We start from the raw sequence: 6,767 nt of genomic DNA, 5'->3' as shown, positions 1-6,767 counted from the left end.
TAGTTAGTTTGTTTGTTTGTTGTTTTCCTCTAATAGGCAATGGAGCTGGCCGGTCACTGGGGAGATAGGAGGAAAGGCAGCTGGACCTGAAAAGGGGAGAAAGGGACACACACACAGGCTGAGGCTAAGACCCAGACACAGAGAGACAGGATGACAGACAGGGAAGAGGCAAGCTTTATCAGAGTGAGAGTGGAAAGCGAAAGAGGGTCTCCCAGCCAGACAGGGAGACAGCAGGAAGAGCTAGGGATGTAGCCCCCGGGGATAGAATACTTGTCTGGGCACCGGGTTCAAACCCCAGCAACACAGAAAACAAAACAATACTTCAGAAACAGGAAGCGCACACACTGAGCAGAGGGGACATTTGGCTGAACCGGAGTCGAGATACAGAAACGAGGCAAGAGAGAGGCCAGAGGCACTTTCCAACAGCAGGAAGGGAGGAGGCCATGCTGCTGACCCAGCACCCACCCCGTCCCCTGTGCACCCCCAGAATCTGGAGTTAAGGACCAGAGAACTGGTCACTTACCTACTGTGTGAGTGTGCTGGAAAGTGAACCAGGCCCAATAGAGGGCCTTTCTCTGTGACCCCAGGGCAGGGCCTGAGATGATCAGGTTCTCCTCTCTTCCCACCTTAGATCTTTGGCTTCTTACCCATTAGAGGTGGGAAACCAAGGCCCACTGAGAGAGAAGAACATCTTTGAATCTGACATCTGTCAAGGTAAAGCAGGATGAATTCGTGGTCCAAGCACCTTCTCTCCAGGGTCCATCCTACAGAGGATAATACTGTCTCCTAAGGGCCACCTTATGTCCAGCTGCAGCCCTGGTGCTGGATGTGACCTGCAGGGATCCTGTGATATGTTTGATGGGAGCAGGTGGCTGGTTGGGAATGCATTCACGACCATGCACCCAAATACTTACAAGGCCAAGAGGGAGGAGCTCTGAGCAGAACGGTGGTATAGAGGCTGCTTGGCCCCTCTGCCTAGGCAGTCTTGGCAGCTGGAGGTAATCAAAGGCTTATTAACCCTCTAGAGAGGCAGCCAGAATGATGGACCACCTCCCCGAACCTCCACCACATCCTTTATTCTGAGAGGTTCCCTGTGGCCTGACAGTGGCATGGCCCCTCTAGGATCTGGTTCTTCAGTTCCAGGGGCCTCTAACCCAAAGATCAGTCTGCAAGGCTGTGCAAGGCTCAGTCAGATCTGATGCTGTCTGGCTCAGGGACCATGCCAGGAGGATTCTAGGAAAACAGTAGGAGAAGCACTTTCCAGAGCCTGGTGTGGCCAGGCAGAAGAACAGCACAAGAGAACCAAGTGAGGAATATGAGCCCTTTGGGGCCTAAGTATGTCCCAAGAGGCTATGGCAGTATCTGCAGACCAGATACTGAAGTGTGTGCGTGTTGGGAGCAGTGTCAAGATTTCCTTGGGAACTACCAGCATATTCTCTAGCACAGGTATCTTATTGGCCATTTAGGATACCGCTGGACAACCATGGGCCACAGAGACCAGCCCCTTGTCTTCCGGAAGCTTCCCTTCCTCCACATCACCTCACAAACTCCATGTAGACCCAATTTAGAAATGAGCCGATGACCGTGACTTCATTCTTTGGACAAAGGTGATGTCAACAGTAGGAGACGCCATCAGGATGCAGGCATTGCCAGAAATACCAGTGGAGACCTTACCTGTCACGATCTCCCATGATGTCAAGGGGCCACTGCAATTCTAAACTGGCTGTTTGCAGGGAAAAGTGGGAAGGTTCCTGGCTGGATGTCAGGCAGAAAGGCCCTGTACTCCAAGCTCGTTCTCACTGGAGCTCGTTCTCACTGGTCTGTCACAATCCAGGCTGGCTGGCCAGGAGAGGCAGGCCAAAAGTGCGCAGTGTCTTGCTGTGCCAGGGAAAGGGATACCCCACCACTTAATCCTGATCCCAGAGCCTAAGTACCACCCCTCAAAGAAAAGTCCCCGAGGCATAGGTTACTCTACACAGTTCACTGGCCCAGAACACAGGCCAAGGGCCTTGGGCTACAAGCCTCAGGGTGGATAGGGGTGCTAGTGAAAGCAGTTCCAGCTTCCATGCATGGCTGGGCCGGGGAGGGCTGCAGTGGTCTAAGGTGAGATCACAGAGGCGCAGGGAGCAGCCAGAACCCTGCAGTGCAGTCAGGCCCTGGGTTCAAGGCCTGGTGCCGGCTGTGATTCTCCTTCAAGGTGTCCCAGTGCCCTGGGACTGGCTCATGTGTCTTTCCTGTGAACAGGTTCCCAGGCTCAGGCCAGACTAAATAAAGTAGGTGCCCTCAAACCTAGTGCCCAAGCTCCAGGCAGGACTTGAGGTCACTGGGGCCCTGGTGGCAGGCACAGTTCTGTTCTAGTAAGTGCTTTTCCAGATGTGTCCCGCTCCCAACATGCCCAGGGGGCTGGTGCCAGTCAGAGCCGGCTGTTCATAGGATCCTCTGGGGCTGTCTCACTTCTTCAGAGATCCACAGCACTTGAGTCTCCATCTCAGAGGACGATGACCAGAGCCCCGGATGCAGGCTAAGGACAGGATTATTAGGTGTATGGAAAGGAAACGTCCCTGGGTGTGGTCCATCTTTCAATGCCTAGCTTCTGTGACATGCCAGGCAGAGGAGCTGAAAGGAATGGACTCCACCTCTTGCCAGCCGAGATGCTCTCCATAAGCCAGTAGGGACGAGGAATGACTTTAGTCCCTCCAGAAGGTCCACCAGGAAGAGAGTGTGGGATAAGAGGGGACTTGGCAGCCCACAGTCACCATAAGCTCACCAACAGCTTGGATGAGTTTTCCCAGCTGGCTCCAGCTTTCCTGAGTTGGAAGTTAGAACAGTGAAGCAGGAGGAGGAGCTAGGATATTCCCTCCAAGGCCTGAGGAAAGTGGGCCCCCTTTCCCTTCCTGGCCTACCTAGAATTGGGGCTCCCAACTTTGTCTGAAAACTCTCCCCAGTGGGGGCACCTGCTTATACCCCTCTCCTGGCTGTCATCCAGGACTTGTTAGCCATGGTTCTCTGGACCCCTCTCAGGAGTTCGTGGCCAGAGGTGCCAATCTGGAGGCACCCTCCTCATGTGAGGCAGGGCCAGCCCCTCCAACACTGGGGAAGATAACCTCAGCTCAAAACCAGGGCGTGGGATTTCTCATTGCCTTGGAAGCTCAGCTCCTCTGTCTCGCGCTCAGGTTCCTCACAGCCCAGTCAGTATGGCCTCATGTTGGCCTCCCCCTTCCCAGTCTTGTGGTCTAGCTCATTACACCTGCTGTGGCCATTCACATTCCTCCCCTGCCACAGTGTCCACCCCTCCTCCTTCCCAGATGCTCCTGCAGCCCCTCCGCGGTGACGGCACCCTGGACCATCCCATAATGAGCCCAAGGGAAGGCTAGGTCCCTAAGGTTGCTTAGGGAGCAGAGAGCTGGGCATGGTGGGAGTTCTCGTAAGCATCTGCCCCTGCTGTCAAGGGAAGGACACCTGTCTCTCCCAGCGTATGAAGGGGGGGCGGGGGCCTCCTTGTCTAAGAGGCAGTGCCTGGGCATTTAGGTATCACAGGGTCACTCTTAAATCAAAAACGGATTTAGCAGGTCCCCAGTGATTCAGCAGGGATGGAACAATTTAATAATTTTCTTGGCTACTGCCTCCCATTCACCCTGCTCCTCCCTACCCTCATCCGCACCCCTGCTTGCCTTGAGCCATGAGCCAGGCTCCTTGTCTTTGGGGTGAGGGGGCAAAACCACACCCATTTCTGGACAGTGGGGGTTTCTATTTTAACATTTTACCAGCAATTTTCTGGCCGTAGTGGAACAGTGTCTGAGACAGGATGGAAAAAAAAGCCGCCATTGGCCTGGTGGAGTCTATACCACTCCGCTCCTTGTCTCATATCCAGGATTAAAAACGGAGATTCAAGAATCAGGCTGAGGTCCAAGGAGGGCGCCCGAGGAGACAGGGCTGCCCCTGCCTCTACCCCAACCCACTCGGGGCTGGCAGAGACCTCCATGAGGGAGTATCATCACAGTTTCTCCAAGCCTGTTCTGCAATGGGAATCCCTGCTGGTCCAGGAGGGCGGCTTCCTCCCACTTTGCAGAGAACACTGTTGGTGGTTTCTGAAATGGGCAGCCTGACCGCACCCTCGGAGAAGGCAGGACAGGACAGGGGCTCTGCTGCTCGGTGGGGCCTTGGGAGGAAGTGTCATGTGTGTAAGCGGTTTGGGAGGACTTCCTCACTCTGGGTTCCTTCTGCAGCTTCCTGCTCCCTGCTATCCCGGCTCCCTGCTGTCCTGGCCTTTTTTAGACATCTCCTGTCTTTGCCTTGTTGCGTTATAAAGCCTCAAGAGAAGGGATCCAGAAACCATTTGCGCTGAAGTCCTTGGAGAAACTGGGGCTGAGAAAAGAAAAAAAAGCATGGTCCAGAGCTTGGGGGAGAGGCATCAGGATGGATCCATGACAATCTGGCCTTCTGTGTTCTTCTGATCTGCTAGTCATACCCAGCTTCCCCTTCTTCCCTTCTTGACTGAAATCCACCTCATCAGGTGGCTGCATGGGCTTTCAAAAGAGCCTTTCTTGAAAAGCACCACAATACCTTGGCAGCAGAAAGGTCTGGAACCAACAGAGTGGCTATCAACATCCCCTCCAGCCCAGCAGTCCCTCCATCCTCCTGACTGCTCAGCTTCTGAGGGTTTCATAGCACCCCACCGATGCTGTCCCTGCTCTTCACAATCCCCACAGATTCTGCCCAGGTGTTCAGACCCAGGCCACAGGGCAGGGACTTGGCAGTGTCTCCCTGGGGTACACCCCCTTCTGAATGCCTCTGGGCTGGGCCCCTTGGCTGGCACCGGGGTCTCAGCCTTGAATGGGGTCTGATGGCCTCTGCCACTCCACTGCTTCTTGTGGGTTCTGTCAACCGATGAGAACTATCACATCACCACTCCTGCACCTCTCAGTGAAACCCAATTTTCTGGGACCTCCTCCAGTGATGCGGCAGGAAAATCAGGGGCTCCAAGGGCCAAGACCTCTCTGACTTTTTTTGGTGGTTTCAGGTTTCCAGCATGCAAAGCCCAGCAAGTCCCAGACACCTTCTCTAAGAAAGCCTCCTATTCTGGGCTGTGCTCCTAGTGACACTGCTTACCCATAGGCACCAGAGCCTTGAGGACACTGCTCTGCTGGAGAACTCAGAGCCCACAAAGGTGTAGTGTGGCTCGGTCCACCACCAACAGTCAGGAGTGCTGTTAGCAGCCACACACCTGCCCCATGTAGCTAAACTCACATTAGCCTCTCTGACAAGCTCCCGTGGGTTGGTTTCCCTGAATGTCTCCACCCCAAGCCCCCTTGACAAGCCATGCAAGCCCTAAGAGTACCACATGTCACCCTAATAGGCCTATTTGTCCCTTCTGCCTCTCCCTAACTGTGCATGGGATGCTTGCACACACACACACACACACACACACACACACACACACACACACACACACACAGACACATGCTTTCACATGCATGATCAAACACACGTGAATACAAACATGCATAGTTTATACTTGTTTACCCACACATGCATATATCACACATAGGCGCCATGCATGTGAACACGCAGGCACAGGGACACTACTCACATGCATGCATGAATATGCTCACAAAGAATAAAGATAGCCTCACATACATCTGAACTTCCACCATGGACTGTGGCCCTGCTATCAGTAGCCCTGGTCCCTGTACTTCTGTCCCATGTCTCTTCCAAGTGCCCACAGCTTCTATCACCTGTATTGCTCATAATATAGGAACCTGACTCTCCTCATCTACGCATGGAGCTGAATTTAATGGTGCAGGGAACAAAAAGGGATACAGCAGTGGGACTTCCTGGGGCCACCTGACTTACGGTCTTTCTTGGGGAGACACTCTGCTCTCTCTCTGTGCTAGTCTCTCTTCATCTCCAGGCAGTACTCTGCACCCTGGGTGCCCTCTGCCCTTGGCCAGGAGGGAGCAGGCTTTGCAGACAGGGCATCTGGGGAGCATTCTCCAAGCTGAACAGTGCTGGACATCTCTAGCCCCTCAGGCAGCCAGTACCAGTGCGTGTGCTAGACCTCCATGGAGCAAAGACAGGCAGGGCACCTACGAGACCATTCTCGTTCACGCTTTATTTCCTCGGGCATCGTGGGCCTGTGAGCCAGGGTAGGGAGCTGAATACTAGGGGTGGGAGGCAGAGAGAGCGTGGCCAGCCCCTGCCCCATTGCCTTGGAGACCCCTCTCCCCCTGCGTCCATCTGAGCATTCTATTCATGTGAAGCCAACATTCCAGGAGCCCACCGGGCCAGCAAGATCATCTCACACAGGCGATCACTGTCTCATCTAATGAGAAAATGATGACATGGCCCCCCTGCTGTAACACACACCCAGTCCAGCCCCCGGAGCCACACACATTCTCTTTGCTTTGTGGTACTGCTCTGCAACTGTGGCCCACCAGGTCACTTTCCAGGGACTCCCTGTCTTCTACTCTGGGGCTCTGCAGTCACCTGTGTTGAACTCCCCCCCCCCGCCCCTGACTCCCAGGATCTTAGAACACCGGAGCAGCTGGGGCTTTGGTCACGACAACCCCACTGCACATTGGTAAACTGAGGCTACAGGTTCAAGTGATTCCCTAAACATTATATATAGCAGGCTACCACCTCCCTCTGCCAGGCAGAGTGGCTCCAGCAAGGCATTGGGCACACCAGAAAGGACATGCTACTTCATGAACCAGGAATGGTTCATTCCTTCCTTTCTGATTACCCTCATGGCTCAGGATAGATGGTCA

This window comes from Peromyscus leucopus, chromosome 3 (genome assembly GCF_004664715.2).
Source record: "Peromyscus leucopus breed LL Stock chromosome 3, UCI_PerLeu_2.1, whole genome shotgun sequence".
Classification (NCBI taxonomy): domain Eukaryota; kingdom Metazoa; phylum Chordata; class Mammalia; order Rodentia; family Cricetidae; genus Peromyscus; species Peromyscus leucopus.
Note: the sequence above shows the minus strand (reverse complement) of the source record.